The sequence below is a fragment of the Rhinolophus sinicus genome, chromosome 14 (assembly GCF_057876585.1).
Source record: "Rhinolophus sinicus isolate RSI-liver-muscle chromosome 14, RSI-T2T, whole genome shotgun sequence".
Lineage (NCBI taxonomy): Eukaryota > Metazoa > Chordata > Mammalia > Chiroptera > Rhinolophidae > Rhinolophus > Rhinolophus sinicus.
In genome coordinates, this window is record NC_142514.1 from 62,019,574 (window position 1) to 62,037,210 (window position 17,637).

Sequence of the window (17,637 nt, forward strand, 5' to 3'; positions counted from 1 at the left end):
AAAAATGGCTTGTCCTGGAAGAGATCAACTTGGTCTGTTCTCCCAGATGTTGATCCTAGGATTAGGCATCACAGACACACCTATGAACCCCAAGAGTGCAGGAGGACACTGTGAAGAAGCACAGCCCGAGGGGCGGGGGGTGGTGGAGGGAGGGACAGAGGGCACTGTAAAGAGATACCTTTACCTGCCTCTCTACACTTAGGCAGTATTTGGTGTCACTGCTCAGGGAGAGAGTGTTGTTTGTTTTGTTTTATTTTGTTTTGTTTTGTTTCTAAAGAGTATTTCTGCTGAGCTGTCTTCCAACTGGGATCCTTGGCTACCACCACCCCATGAGCACGAGAATTCTCAGAAAAGTCTAAAGTGAATAGTCCTTTTACATATATAAAAACTGTATATGCTGAAGAGATACAACATGATGTAGACCACTTAAGAAAACTCAGAGATCTTTTGTATTTTCACTTGATGTTTTACTTGGGAAACATTGTGAAGCCAGCTTTGATCTTAAGTTTTAAAGCAATGCTTTCAAGTAAACAAATGAAAAGGAAACATGCTATTTTGTAAATTTAAAAAATAATAATAATAAAATGAATGGTCTTTTCAGGGTAAAACTTACACCAGAGTAGAACTTACTTATATAATATTAAAAACACTTTCTTCTTGGATTCTATGTCTTGACGTTGCTTTCTTTAAAAGTGTTCAAATCTTAAGTGGATTTTGAACTCTGAAGTGTATTACACTGTTGTGCATCACACTTAAAGCTGCCCCTGAGTCTCTCTGGATTAGAATTTTCCCAATTGATAGATCCCAGATTTGAAAAGACAAGTCCATAACCATGAACTGATACATTCTATAACTTGGCATTTGCTACAACTAGTTGGAGAAAAACGCCTGGAAAAGCTTCATTTATAAGAAGAAATTATTAACATTGAATCAAAGAAGGCGATCCAAGATGGCAGAGTAGATAAATGCTGTGCTTGCCTCATCCCATGAACACATCAGAATTACAACTAAATTATAGAACAATCAACCTGGAGAACCATCTCAAGTCTAGCGGAACAGAAGATTTATAATTAAGGATTAAAGAAGCCACATTAAGGCTGGTAGAAGGGGCAGAGACACAAAACAGCTGGTCCCACACCCATGTGTGATGGTTGAAAATCAGGAGAGATATCGTGGTCACAGAGGTTCCCCACGAAAAAGCAAGGTATACTAACCCCCCCCCACACACACACCAGGCTCCCCAGCCCCGAGTACTAGTGCCAGGAAGAGAAGTCCCCACACCCCCACAACTTCAGGCTGTGAAAAACAGTGGAGATTCCAACAATTCAGATAGAAGGGAAGCTGTGGGAAAGCCAGATAGCCTCTTAAAAGGTCTGCACAGGCACTTACCATGGGCTCTGGCAGAGTGATGGTGAATCTAGGAGCATCAGAGATGTAAGGTGAGAGACTGAATTAGGTAACTTTGGAGTGAGGACTGGAAAGACAGTCCCATTTTCACTATGTGGGACCTTTTTCCTGTGTGGCCGGCAGCCAGGCGCCATCTTTTCTTTGTTGAGTCCGTCCTCACAGGCCAAATCTGAATCTGATTGGCCAGGTGAGCTCTGCTCTTCAATGCTGCTGACTCACTGAGACCCTGCCTCACCCAACTTGCCTCCCACAGGAGGTTTTATCAGCTGAACTTCTGGGAACCTGTAGGTGTCAGCAGGCCTCAGTTTGTAGCATGGCCTCTTCCATGCATCTCCAGGTACAGCACAAGCAGTGACCAACTGTGGATCACTTTGTAGCTCCTGTGCCAGTATTCCCTAGCCAGTCACAGGCGATGGTTGACCTGGACTTGCACTGGAGCCCTTCCCAAGAGGCCCCAGAACCAACATAATTGGAGGTTGGCTTTAGACAACAGCAGAGCACCACCCAATTAGCTCCACAAGTGACACATCCAAAAGGTGGTCCCAAGCAACCTGGGGTGAATCTCGCTCCATGGAGTAAGCCCCCTGCACAGCAGTCCATAAGCTGTGGACATGGCCAAACCCTACATCCAGTCAGCCTGAGGGTCAATGCCACTCACTGACATTCCAATAGCAATCAAGGCACAACTATAATAGGAGGGCACACACAACAGGCACAAAAGACAGTCCTGGAGCACCCAGCTCAGATGACCAGTGAGACTATGCCACTGGGACCCACAGGACACCTACTATATAAGGCCATTGAATTTGATTGGAAACTTTGGATCAAATATTCCTTAGAAAGCCCCAAGCAACCTGCTACTTAACATTTCCCCATATATTAACATCTATCCTTTTCCTGACCTTATGACTTTGAGTGGTATGGATCTTGGCCTATTTTCCAAACCATGTTACAACTAGCTAAGCTGTCCTTCAGGCTGGAAATTTTCAAAGTCATCTTGGTGTCCATTAATTAAAAAAAAAAAAAATGAATTGATAAAAAATCTAGCCCAGAGTAAGAAAGGTGTCCTGATATATTGATGAAAAAGTGGTCCCATCACTCAATTAAAATATAAAATGTAATTAAGGCATGACTTACTCTTCTGAGTGATTCAATTTCTTCAAAATTATAACCAAGACTTCCCAACGAGGAAGCTGAGAGCATATAACTTGCAAACATACACCTAACAGACCAAGATCTATGTTCATCCCTGTTCAGAAAGGCAGCTTCAGGTACATAGTCTTTTGCCCCCACTCAGCCACATAAGAATGAGCCTTGGGCCTAGAACATTCCTTACCTAGAGATAAAGAGACAACACATCCTGTGCCAGGTTTGTTACCTTGTGTGGGAATATCTTTTCCTGTTTCACGTTCAGTGTGTGCCCTTTTGTTCTGCTCAAGCAAGAGCATCATGTGACACCTGGCCAACCCCACTGCTATGTCTATCTTCCATGCAGAGGGGACGGGGTCCTTCCATTGCAGCACAAGAAGGGTGCATGTAGGCAAATTGTACTGCATGGGCTGCCAAAAAAAAAACACAAAAACAAACAAACAAAAAAAAACAACCCTTTGGGCATGGGGGACCAATACCCACTATTAAAGCTGATCTTAGAGCACTTTGTCTCTTCTCTATGTAGTAAAGTCACATCCCATCCAGTGCTTGACTGAGTTGTAGTTTTTTTGGCGATACAATAGCAAGATGCAGTGGGCAGAGGAGTTTAGAGTTCTCCCCTGAGATTGGTAACCAGTGCATGGTACTGTGCTTGAGTGTCCCCCACTTGATCTTTCTTACTGAGTTATTCTCATAATTTATAAGAGAAAATTCTTTCATACTTAGATACATAGTCAAAAGGTTCTAAAACTAGTCACCTGTGAAATTCATGGAAAAGATAGATTCCCACATCTGTCATACAAAATTAATTCTTTATGAAACTTTGAAAAACTAAACAAGAATTGTCAAATGGAAAGATTAATTTAATTTCCAATAAATATAAAATACAGATATACAGGTAACCCCCATATAATGCAGCACTTCTATAACAGGGTTTCACTCTAACATGGTTTGAGAATTAGCAAAATCCCCGGACAACACGCAACGTAGTAAGAGCTTTTAAGAGTAAAAGATATCTCATTTGAAATTTTTCGTTCAAGTGTGGATGTCACATCAAATTTGACTGCAGAACTTTAAAATTTATTAGAATTTTAAATCCATTTTGTTCGTGACGTATTAAGTTCAGAGGATGATATCTTCTCAAAAAGAAAACGCCTTCCGTTAATGGTGCTTAGTAGTGATGATGAAGAAAACGTCATTTAATACATATTAACATGTTATACTTTTGGTGAAAATTGCTTTAATAAAGATATTTATCTTAATTATAGAAATATAATAATACGGAATCTAACCCCCTTTTTTGTATTAGTTATTTGTTTCGTATAACACGGACTCACATAACATGGCATTTTTAGGAACTTAACAACCGTGTTATATGGGGGTTACCTGTAAATAAGTATAGAAATAGATATGTATATGACGTGTATAAGTCTAAGTAATTTTGTAACACAATTAAATATATCAACCATCAACTTTCCCCATGGCAACAATTAGTTCATATCAGCCAGTAGAACTTTTGCCATATTTCTCCTCACAGGAAATATTTAGCAAACTGATTCTAGATTTCTATATTTACTTCCAGAGGGCAGATCAGGTGATAACATCAGGCAAAGACGAAGAACCTTGCATTCTTGTCCCAGAATGGCCTGATTATGTTGTAAGATAAAATCTACATTTCCATCTGTAAATAAAAGTAACAATAACCTCATAAGATTAAAAGGGCTGTGGAGGATGCCACCTTTAAACTCATCTACCATTTTTTTATAGCAGAGGCCTCTATCCCCCCCTTCCTGACACTCAACCCCTGCCCCCATTACAGATTTGATCAAGCGCAAAGGAGAAACAGATTCAAATTCAATTGGCCTACCCTGGTTGAAAATAATCTGGGGGAGAAAAGAGGTCAAAACTAGCAAAATTCTCTTCATTAAGAAGATGTAATAAGCAGAACATAAACACTCTGTGATTGCTAAAAGAATGAAATAATATTCACATTGGTAGGAACTTAGCATAAAAAGAGAGTTTCATTAAATATAAATGAAAAAGTTTAGTGACCCTTACCACATCTAAGGATATTCCCAGAATGTAGCGAAAAGAAGTGAAAATATATAGATTAAGAGAATGTTTTCAAGATTGCTTTCTAAAATGATTACGGCAATTCCAGACAGAATCTGGCAGAAGGGCCATACATCTTGCCACCAAGCCACGATTCACCCCATTGGTCACCTCTGTGCCCCAGCTTTGAAATCTCCTCTTTCATTTCTTAAAAATGATGGTATGTTCTTCTCTTGCTTACATCCATCAAACCTAATTTTCAGAACTTCAGCATCCTTTTGCCATACTTGACTAAATGGAGTCTTAACCCCTTTTATCTTTTTTGGAATTATATCATCTGGCTAGACAATCCTTGTTCTGCCTGGAGTCTTAGTGGCTGGCTCATTCCTTATATGTTTTTCATTAACCTTTTAATATCATCAATATTGGCAGAAGAATGTGCTTATAACAGATCGACAATATTTTTAAATGTTAAATATGTTTATTTTCTCTCAAGTTCAAATTTCACGATTCCGGGAATGAACACAGGCTATCAGGGAGCCTTGAGCTAAATGGCTGGAACAAAAAGTTAAATAGACTGGCTTTTCTTCACACAGAAGCAATGACTCAAGAGAAAAGATGGAGAACAAGGGAAGGAGGGGACTTCCTAAAACACACTCCCATTTGGAGAACATTTTTTTTTTTTGATACATGGAAAGTATTTAGGCATTTAATTTTTGTTATCAAACAACTCTCTGGCAATATAAAGATGGCATTGGCATCTTGAGAATTTATATCTAAAATTATTATCTAATATCTAATATCTAATACCTACAATAAATAAATTGACCCAAAACCTCAATTCAGTGGTTACTTTTCTTTTTTTCTTTTTTTTTTTTTTTTTTATCCACTCTATAGGTGTAGGTTTGTGAACGGTTAAAAGAACAGCCTTAGCTTCTGTTTCATTTCTTATTTGGAATTCTTGCAACTCTGTCGCTGAACATCTTGAATTTGTTTTGCATGTCATCAACTGTATGAGATGAAGATTTTTTTTTTTTTTTTATCCTTTATTAACTATACAATCAAAGTCTCAGGCCCTGCATGATTCTCTAAAATTTGTGGCTTTCAGATCAGCGGTGCCCTAGTTCAAGAAGAAAATTGCATTCAGGCAGTATTATTCAAAGAGTCTTGTTTCCATTTTATCTTTTATTTAATGCTGCTGTGTCATCTAGGACGTGTTCATGAGGACTCCAATTATTTCATAGGCAGCAGCCAGTGACATCTTTCTCTTTTGTTTTCTCATCTGATAGGTACAAATTAAAAATTATTTTCAGTAAAAAATTAGCCACCTACTTAGTGGTTGGGGCAGTTTATACAAAGGTCACAAATATTTCACTGTAAAGCAAATTTTTTTAAAAAGAGGGGTCTCTCTGAAATGAGGAGTTCTGCAGAATTGCTTGAAGGTTGCCAACAGCCATGGCTTAAATTACCTGCATTATCACTTTCTTGATCCCCCGATGACTGATAGGATGATAGCAATCTGATATTCCTAGTGTTTGACCCCGGACTCTAGATTAATTCCTGGCAGGAAAGTAAAATTACGCGATGGGGTTTTCTTTTTCTTATTGCACTGGCTCAATAAGTCTCAGAGAGCCACCAGTTATAAAAGCCGAAATAAAAGTTACTTTAAAAAGTAATAAGATTGGCAGCCAGTTGGCCCAGTGGTTAGAGTGCAGTGCTCATAACAGCATGGTCACCTGTTCGATTCTCACATGGGCCAGTGAGCTGCGCCCTCCCCAACTAGATTGAAAACAATGGGCTTGAACTTGGAGCTGAGCTGCCTGCCGGTGGGTGGCCGGTTGGTTCAGTGGTTCGACTTGACCTAGAGCTAAGCTGCGCCCCCCACAACTAGATTGAAAACGACTTGACATGGGTCCTGGAAAAACACACTGTTCCCCAATATTCCCCAATTAAAAAAAAAAAGTTATAAGATGATCATCCTGTAAGGATAGATAATCTTTTATAAAATGTTGGTGCATGTCTCTGCTTTTTCGCCTACCTCTACCCAGGTCTAACCCTTTGTGATGAAACCATTTTTAAGTCCTTACTATGGGACCCAGTGCTGCACTTTGTAGAGTTCATTTATTCCTTGTCATAACCCTATGAAGTAGGCACTATCATTCATACTTTACAAATAAAGAAATGGAGGTGTGAGAAGTAAAGTGACTTGCACAAATTTACACATATACTGGTAGTAATTGGTGAATCCAGGCTTAGCAGAAAATCAAGACTACGAAAGCTATGCTCATAAACACTTTGCCCCCACTGCATTTTATACATAGCCTCGCCTATTTATCTAACCATCTAAGAATATTGTTTTGTGAAAATATCAATAACATAATGAATCAAGAAATAAAGTTAAATCCTTGCATAATTCCCTCGCTCAAGGATTATTCTCTTAACATCTCATTTATCGTCTTCCAGAATTCGCATTCTTTCTCTCTTTCACTCACTCGTACTCACTTAATAGCCTAAGTTTACACTTAATATTATATCATGAGTCTTTTATGTCATTAAGTATAATAGTCTCGAAAAACTCATCTTAATGGTAACATAATATCCCATTAAATAGCCACATTTGACATATAATTTATGTTGAGAAATAAGATCTTTTCCTTTTAGGAAGCACTCATGTCTTCTTTTCCCACAAATTCCAGGTATGAACATGTAACTCAGGCCTAGTCAATTAAAATACCAAATATTTTAGTTACTTTTTTTCGTTTTTTAAAGATGGACATGAACTACAAATCATTCAATATGAGCTCTCAAAAAAATTTGCTGGAACTATTGGAAAGAGACATTATCTATTGGTGTTCCTAACTTGATCCTTAAGCCTGGGGAGCCTCTGAGAGGTGAGAATGGGGCTATCACCGAGGAGAGCTGATTGAAGCACTGAGAGAGAGATTCCTCACTCTGTTGTGTGGTATCCAGCCTTACCTGTTGGTTGATTTAATCTTGCACTCTTCATTTATCTGAGACAATAAAATTCCTTTTTTGCATAAACAGCAAGTACAAAGTCCATGAAATAAGAACATGTTTGAATGGCTGAAGAAAAGCGGAGAGGCCAGTGTGGTTTGTGAGGCAAGGAGAGTGACAAAGGATAATTACAGAGAGATAGCACAGGGCCAAATCACACAGCCTTTCTAAAGAATGTGGCCTTTATCCCAGCTGAAAGAGAAGTCAGTCATTGGAGGTTTCTTTGTGGAGAAATGGCATGACTTCACACATGTTTAAAAACATGACTGATCATTTTGTCAGGAATATTCTGAGGAGGCAGTGCTGAGACATGAGTAACAAGCTATTGCAATAATCAGGGGAGAGTTGATGACACCTTTTACCAGTGTTTTTGTCTGGATATAGTGCTGTCCCTGTTGCTCTTCATCCCCAGAGGGCTTCTGGGTGCAGACATGTGCAGGAAAGGTTGAGACTGGGCACCTGCCCTGTGTATTGAGTCTCAGGGTGGCGCCCTCAGCACTTAAGAGGGTCTGCATTCTTCCTGTAAGTATATCTGTGGCAGAGTGAGTGTGGCATTAAAAGGCAAATGAAAAGCTCTATGACAGGTTAAAAGAGATACCTTTAATTAGAAAAGAAGACTTTCTCCTGCTTTGCAAACAAAGGGTCCTGCGATTTCCTTTTGAACTGGGCCACACAAACTATGCGTCCAGCCCTGTACAGAAAGTTCATTTCAATAGTAATATAAGGAATGAGTGAATAGTTAAGATATAAAAGGGGCAAGAATAAACTACATTCATGCAAAGAAGGGTTTTGAAGGGAGCCTGGAATCAATGTATACTTTTTAATGTTTCTTTGCTTGGGGAGGATAGATTATCTGAGCATTTTTGAATGTCAACGAGCAGGAGTCAGTGGAAAGGTAGATACTAAGAGAGGAAATTAAAAAAACGACAGAGCGAAGCACCAGGGAGGCAAGAGAAGATGGAAGGGTCTCGCTGTATCGGGCTCCTTCAGGCAGAATCATGAGCATATTTAACATTGAAATGACCAATAAATGTATTGGCTGAGCATCTTTCATTAGAAAATGCTAAATGTTTCCAGTGGGGGCTTGACAGACTGGAACCAGAGAACAGGAGGAGAAAAATCTTATCAGCAAATGGATGTTACATTTTGAAAAAGAATGTAAAGGTACACACATCTTGAAGACTAACAGGATGCATAGAAGAATTTATATATGGTGTGAATGTATTCAGCCATTTAAAAAGGCAAGATCATCTTAAGAGAAAATGAGCAAAGTAAATGAACAGGAGCTTAGAGAGAGAGAAGACGTGTTTTAGGAGATGATTCAAGGGACTTCCGGTAAGTGAGAAGGCACCATTTGAGGTCATTTATGGTAGTCCAGTGCTTGCACATAGCGAAACATTCGGCAAAACTTTGTTGAACAAATTCCAGATCAGGGTGGTCCCATCCTGGATCAAACAGTTCCCTGTGACTGCACAAGACTAGGATGACTGGTGTGCATAGAGACCCAGAGCTGTCGATTGGCATGGCTGAAAATTGCAAGTATCTGCTCATTTCTCTGCCTCGGTTCAATTCTTATGACTTGTATATGAACAATCTCTTCTGCAACTGTTGCATACCACTCACTAGTCCTCAAACACGTGGGGTGATTTCATCACTCTTACTGTTTCCTTTGCATATGCTATTCCTTCTGCCCATAATTGGTTCCCAGCTTAAAGAACTGTTGGACTCAAAGTCCAAATCCAGCTTCTTTGAAACCTTTCTTAACATCCTCCTGCATAGACATACTGCCACAGTATCTTCTACATGTCTCCAGAACAAAGATTTTCACACAGCATTTTAATAAAACTTTATATTTCTTTTTCTCACTAGAGTGAGAATTCCTTAAGAGTGATAATTGTGGCCCTCGTATATAACACAACTCATAAAGTAGGTGCTTAACAAATGCTTGCTGACCAACTGATTAATTGGTTAAACAAAAGGCCAATTAATCGTTGATATGGAGGAGAATGAGGCTCACCAGATAAAATGGTAGGGAGGAAGCACAATGGCATGGCACAGGAATGGTAGTTGACAGTTATTTATTGCCAATCCGTATCCATTTCTCTTTTCTCTTTTGAACAGAAACATTTTTTAAACTAACTATCGTGGCCTCTATGTACTGCCAACTCCATGCCAAATGTTATCAGATGTGAAACAGAAAGTCTGAATCCAACCAGCCTCTGGCAGCCATCTTAAAGAAGGATCTGGTCACATCATTAGAGCAGCCTCTCTGAAGTGGGAATTTCCTCTGAACTTTTTGATCACATAAACCTATTCTTAATTGCTTAAGGTATTATGTGCTGGGTGTTCTATTATCTACAGCCAAGGTGTTCTACCTGAGTCAGCCATACTGATCATTTTTACTGGGTTTTGAGTCACAGAGTATCATGCCCATAGGAACGAGTGTTGACATTGTGTATCACATTGTACCACATTGACTCAGTGGAAGTAAGTCCTGGTTAGCAGTAGAATGTCGTGATCATGATTGCAACAGTCTTTTGACCATTCTGCAGCTGGACTCTCAATATTTGATAACTGGGTGGTGGTGGGAGAGGGTAAGGTGAAGTGGTAAGACTGATGCCTTCTGCCTGTGTTAGCAAGGATTTCTGAGTCCTGACCCTAACTATTCTCTAACCCAGTCCACCAGCATATTCAGGACCTTTATCTTTTTGTTGTGTACTATTCTCACATCTTCTAAGACTGGGAGAAAGTTGGGCAGCTGTGTGTGTGTGTGTGTGTGTGTGTGTGTGTGTGTGTGTGTGTGTGTGTAGCACTGATACACTACAAGGAAAGAGAGATGTATATTGCACATTTCCCACGCATAAAATTTCAGAATCCCCATTCCCTCCAAGAACAAAGGCATCACATGGTTCCTAGTAAAGTTTAAATAAATAAGACTAATTTTACACAGCTTCCAAACCTTCAATTGAACTTCTCCGTTTGGACAAAGAATAGAGCACATGCACCCCTGACTGGCTCTTTGTTGCTGAGGAGAACACCTTTCCCAGACTCCACATCTTGTATCCATTACCATGTCATATATTGTAGGCTGCCACCCCGCCTGTCTGCGCTCTGTTAACCTTGCCTCCCTGTTCGTGCTGAAACAAAGCCAAGGGTGGTTCACAGCTCTCCCCCTTCAGGGCCTTCACTTTGCTACTAATTCCCCCAACTAACTTGTCCTCTCTCTGCCACGTCCCTGAAGCTTCCTGGCACCTCTCTCACCAACAAGACCAAAGGCACAGGCTTAAGGGTATTATTTATGACATTTTAGAAAGGAGAAAAGAGCTGCAAATGTTTTTGCTCTTTTTTCTCTGTCCCCCAAGAGAGGACACTGGTGGAACCTTTGAAACAGTAAATAAACTTGAACTTGTCAAGCGTTGAAAGGCTCTCTGGCTAGTCACAAAAGCTTGTTCCCTGGCACACAGCCTCCAAATGCCTGCTTAGGGGAAAGTTCAACTATCTCCTCAGGCAAGTCCTGAGTAACTCCCTGCTGTGAAAACAGTAAGCCCTTCTTCTTCTCCTCCCTCAACAGAGAATATCTTCCTAGATGTAATAACCCTTGACCCAGATGGGAGCATAACATGATTCCCTTCTGAGAGGGTCCTTAGAAGTCTCGTTGCTACAAGGAATGCTTAATAGCCCTGTTCAGCGTGATCGACAGCTATTTTGCCATCACACTTAATATCGTTTGTCTAAAACAGGTACCATTTTTTTTTCTGATGAAGAAAATTAGCATATTCTAGGTTGGCAGCTTTCTAAAATCTTAATAGAAGAAGAAAATTAAGAAGTGTATTAAAAGGAACTCTGATATCCATCCTCCCCAAAATGTTATTGTAGTCATTCTCACCCTTCCAAACACTGTCACATATCCATTATGCTGTCACAGATCAGTGTACAATTGACAGAGAATAAGATTGAAACAGTCCATCAATCTAATGTCACACCATGTAATAAAAGTCTACAGAAATTCTATAAATGCTAGTTACACCACCAGATATTGCTCCAAAGTGCCAATTGGTGTAAAATGTTCTAAATGGCTATAAATAGGTAATAAGTCCTAGGGAAATCTGACTTTTAGTGATATTGAAAAGAGAAAATAGCAGAAATTACAGACTATTACCAATGGAAATAAGGCCAGAGGGCACCAGCATGAGGAGATGGGTCTAGGGAGATAAATGAAAAGGAGATAACCTTATGTCAAACAATCTTTCTGATTCAGTATTTATAATGGTTTATGTGCTTAAGGCTTTTTTGAGTACATGAAAAAAAATTGCAATCGTCACTGAAATTGCAAGAATTTAAAATATGATCTGTCTAGTTGAATTTTGCTTAGAGGAGTTTCTGTGCTTGACGAAAAACTGAGTTACAGTTATGTATTTTATTTACTAATTTGTTAAAAGCTAAAATTAGTGTAACTACATAAAAGTATCAGAGTATCTGTCCTGTATTTAAACCATTACTCTATTACCATTTTTATGAACGGTTTCTTAAACCTTTTAAAATGGACTCACTGAGGTATTTCTGTTTGTTTGTTCATTTGTTCATCTTCACATTTAGGTCTTGTTTACTTATAAGCACTTTGAAAATCTAAGACATTATTGTCCTTATGAAAACATAATTTGACATTTGTGTGGAGACCCAAAAAGGTTTTGTTAATGGGTGTGTGTCGTGTTTTGGAATGCCCAGGTGATGGCTGGAGAAACTACTGATGACATCGTGGCTACAGAGAGCATCAGCTTCCAGTTAGTGTCTGGAACCAAAACACAGCCTTCACATTAAAGCAGCAGAGAGCAATCAGCACTTGGGTTCATGTACCTTAATTTTGACATTCACCATGAAAATGTAATTTAAAGAAATGCTTAATAATTTGTTTAGCCTAATAATTTTATAAAAGTCAGGCTACATTTTAAAAAGATTGGTAATGTATCAGTCAGGATTTTTCAGAGAAACAGAGACCATCATATATTTTAATTTTAATTTTTTAAAGAATTGGTTCACATGATTGTGAAGGCTGGCAAGTCCAAAACTTACAAGGAAGGCTGGCTTCCTTGAAACTCAGACAGGGGTTAATGCTGCAGTCTTGAGGTAGAATTTATTTTACAGGAAACTTAAACCTCAGTTTTTACTCTTAAAGCCTTAAACTAATCGGATGAGACCCACACACATTATTGTGTGTTCTCCTTTATTGAAAGTCAACTGATTGTATCTATCAACCATATCTACAAAATTCATTCACAACAACTTCTAGATAAGTGTTTGATTAAATAACTGGGTACTATAATAATGCCTAGCCAAGTTGACACATAAAACTAACCATCACAGTTAATGAGACGGACACTATTTTAAGTTGTAGTACTACTATAACTGTACTGCCTTCCTTACTTACACGTACATCTACAAAAACACCTCTAATTTCTGTTTTTATATCATTTCTGTAAAGGGATTTAAATGGCTCATTTACTTCAAAATTTCAATTCACCAAACAGGACTGAAAACTCTGAACTGGTCACTTTTTCAAAATTGTACTAAGCTTTATTATAAATCAAAAATTAAATTTGTTTCATTCTGTTAAAAATAGAGACTTCTATGGAAAAAAAATCCCAATCTTCTCTTTGATGCCTTGCCTCAATTTGCAAATATTTGATCATTAATGTTTTACTCTTGTCTATATATACCTGAGACAAAGGTGGCAAAGGCATTTTTTTTTTTTTTTATCATTTGGTTTATTATAAAAATGGGATTATAAAAGCCAGATGATTTGGGCAGCCGGTGGTTCAGTTGGTTAGAGCACAAGCTCTCAACAAGGTTGCCGGTTCAATTCCCACATGGGATGGTGGTGGGCTGTGCCCCCTGCAACTAAGATTGAACACGGTGACTGGACTTGGAGCTGAGCTGCGCTCTCCACAACTAGACTGAAGGACAACGACATGGAGCTGATGGGCCCTGGAGACACACACTGTTCCCTAATATTCCGCAGTAAAATATAAAAAAAAAAAGTTATTTGAAGGGTATTTAAAAAAACAACAACAGATGATTGTTTTATTTTGACTTTTCACTTAATTTTGCAGACATTCTTCAAGCCAATACATTTTAAATAGCTATATATTACACAGATAAATAGGCTACATTATTTCAACTATTTTGCTAGTTGATGGATACTTGGGGTGCTTCACTTTTGTTTACTTCACCTTAACAAACAACACTGCAGTTTACATCGTTATGTGCATTTGATTCCACATGCATAGAGATGCATTTAATTTTACTTCTGTTGGACTGATTCGATAAAGTAGAATTCCTCGGTCAAAGGTGAGAAATTTTTAAAATTGTAATTTATATTGATATATTTCTAAAATAATTTTTATTTAGTCTTCAATAAAATATGTTAAATTGTGTTTTTCTACATCCTTGTGAAATTTTATATTATTGATTTTTGTCAGTCTGATGGCTGAAAAATAGTTCATGGTTTAATTTATATTTCTTTGACTTATATTAAGATTAAGTATATTTCTATATGTTTGCAATATATTGTCCTTTTTGACACAAAATATGTCAAGATCAAAATCAGAGTCAGAGTCAAGACAATGACTACATTTTTCAAGAAAAATAGGGACAATGAGATATAACATAGTTATATTAAATGATATTCAATGCCACTGCATGGAGAGGAAAAGCTTTCCTTCTATCCTCTTATGTTCACTTACTGGGGACCATGAATTAAACTAGCAAAGAACAGAATAACAGGAGAAAAAGCATACACATTTAATTGATTTCACTTTATATGCACAGGGGCTACACAGAAAAGAAGAGAAAACCCCAAAAAGATTAGACTTGGAAATTTATATACCATTTTGACAACTGGTACTAAATAGCGGAAAAGTAACTAGACAAAAGAAAGAGGGTGTTGGGGCTCCTTGGGATGGTAAATTGTGGGAAGATAATATGGAAAACTAATGGAAGATAAGGTTATTTTAGTAAGATTTGTCTGTGCAGACTCATCTTGGGTGCAAATTTCCATGTTCTTTATGTCCACAAAATTCCTCACAGAGGGGATTAAAGTCAATCCTCATTTCTCTGAAGATTTTGCTTTTAGTCAGAAAAGGGAAGATCCACAAAGGCTTCTTTCTGTATCTGTTGATTCTCAATTGCTTTCAGCTCAGAATAATCGAAATGCTGAAGTAGCATATTTTGCGTTGGTAGATATATTTTGACACCCTTCATTGTTTAGCCTTTATAAGTACTATTTTGGAAAATCAGAATCATTAGAACTTTGGATTTGTTTTGCTTTTGCTTTTTGATAACTTGCATAGAATTGGAATTTAAACCTGAAACTTCCCTTGTTGACCATATAACTTTGTGCACATTTCTTTGCTCTCAGCTTCAATTTCCACATCCATAAATATAGAAGATTAAAACTTACCTCAGAATATTGCACTATCACACACACTTATGTGTGCACACACAGGAATACAATCTACATGAAAGTTTTATAAATGCAGTAAATTTGATTTGATAATGGTGCTTTGTATTTACAGAATCCTACTTCATTATTTACAAAACTTTTTCTGATCCACTATTTCTTTATTGATGCTCATTCACATCAAAACTAGGAGATAGGCAGGGATTTAAAAAAAGGGATAAACTGAGGCTTAGAGACGCTAAGTAACTAGGCCAAACACACACAAGTACTATGTTGTATATTAGGTCATTTGATTCTGGGTTTCATTGTCCTGTTATTTCCTATTTGTGTCAATATGCTGTTCACTTGGACGCTTATACTTTTAACAATACATATCTTTATATTTTCCTTAAGCATGTTTGTTTCAATGGACATGTTGTGTTAGACCAGATACATGAGTTCCTACTGAACACTTAATTTATAGAAACCTTAATATTACAAACAAGAATCAGATGTAAAGATCATGACATTGCCCAATCAATTCTAATGTCTATTTACAAGTACCAGGTAAGGGTAAAAGCTTGAAACCTGAGAGGGTTAAAGAGATCAGTAAACATATTAAATGATTTCTTTTTGACATACTAAGAAGGAGATAATTCCAATTTTAAGATAAAGTTATGAGAAGATGTCAGTAAGAACCACCTTCATGACCTGGATTCTACCCCAGGATGGCTCTCTCCAGATTGTTCTGGAGACTTTCCCTTCACTTCTCTCCTGTATAAATCCTGCGCTCACCACATGCCTGAGGGTCTGCAGTACATCTGATAAGCGCATCCCCAGGAAGGTGCTAATGACTGATAAGGCTGACTGGCTCCTCCCAGGAGTGTGTGTCGTTTTACAGAACCGGATGCCTTACCCTGGGGTCTCAAACTAAAATGCATCAGGCATAAGCCACAAAAAGAGTGACGTGATGGGGGATATGTGCTGCTCTCTAACCTTTCTTGAAATGTCAGTCTATTTTATTTTTCTATTTTAATTAAGATATGTGCCCAGAGAAATAGGTGTGTTTGTTTCTTTTACTATCAGGTAAACAAGTACAACTTGATGACATGTCACCTGATACTCAGCCCTGATTGACGTCTAGGACTGTATTAAGATTGGTGTATGCAGGTCCCCGTAGCAAAATTTTCTGATTATTTTCCAAACATCGAGGTTTGAATGTAAATTACCCAGTTTGTATACTTAGGTTCAAATGTTTCAAACTCAAAGTTGCAAAATAAAATGAATGCATGCAAGCCAACTGTAGTTCTTAAGCTGACAATGCATAACTTCTTTAATTTAAAGAAATGAAATGGTGACAACTTTAGATGTAATTAATAGGACTTAAAAGTAACAGTTTTGAGTGGACTTTCCAGGACAACTGCTTGCTCATAACCTTCCTGCTAATTAGAAGAGGGTGTCCCTTCCTTAGGGCACTTTACTTCCATGTCAAACATTAGAATGTATTGATTTTGTTGGGCTATGACATGTTGATATCTGCCAGAAAATTATTTTCATAAGTGTACAAATCTGCAGTATCTATGACATGAATGATAACCTCTAGGGCTGTGCAGTGTTGTTTAACCTGTGCAATGATATGTGAGAACCCTGAAAAATAATTTCTGGGTGCCTTGAATCCTGCAGAGTAGGACTCTGCCTCCTCCAGCAAGGAGTTTAAAAATGTTCTTTTTGATGCACTCACCTTGATAATAATCCTAAGCATTGCATTTGAAAGCTCTGCTGAGCTGACCATGAGTTTTTCAAGCATTAAAATAATTAAGTAAATAAATATGGCATTTTGAGTAATCATAAAATCATCAGGGTATGTATTAGTTTGCTAGGGCTCCTGTGTTAAAGTACCACAGACTGAGTTGTTTAAACACCAGGAATTCGTTGTCTCACACTTATGGAGGCTAGAAGGCAGAGATCAATGTCTCTGCAGGATTGGTTCTTTCCCAAGGGTGTGAGGAGGCAGCTGTTCTATGCCTCTCTCCTATCTTTTAGTGGTTTGCCAGCAACCTTTGGCATTCTTTGGCTTGTAGATACATCACCCTGATCTCTGCTTTCAGCTTCACATGGTGTTCTCCACATGTGCGTGTCTGTACCCAAATTTCCCCTTTTCAAAGGACATCAGTCATATTGGATTAGGGCCCACCTAATGACCTCATCTTAACTTGATTATCTGCAAAGACCCTCTTTCCAAAAAAGGTCACATTCTAAAATAGTGGGTGTCAGGAATTCAGCATATAAATTTTGAGGGGCTACGATTTGATCCATTACAGAGTATATCTAAAGTCGTCATATTTATTAACTCTAGATTTTAAATTTTATCACCTAATGCCAGCAGATTTACAGATGACCTTATTTTAGCTCTAGTTTTACAATATTTGTTTTCATATATGCCAAATATCCAGAATATGTATATTGTCAGCTGTTTTTTTAAAAATATAATATATTTTGAAATCTTTTCATCCTTACCTTGGAACATCTGCATTTAGTGCATTTGTGGGTGTGAACGAGTGAGTGTGCGTGTTTGAGAG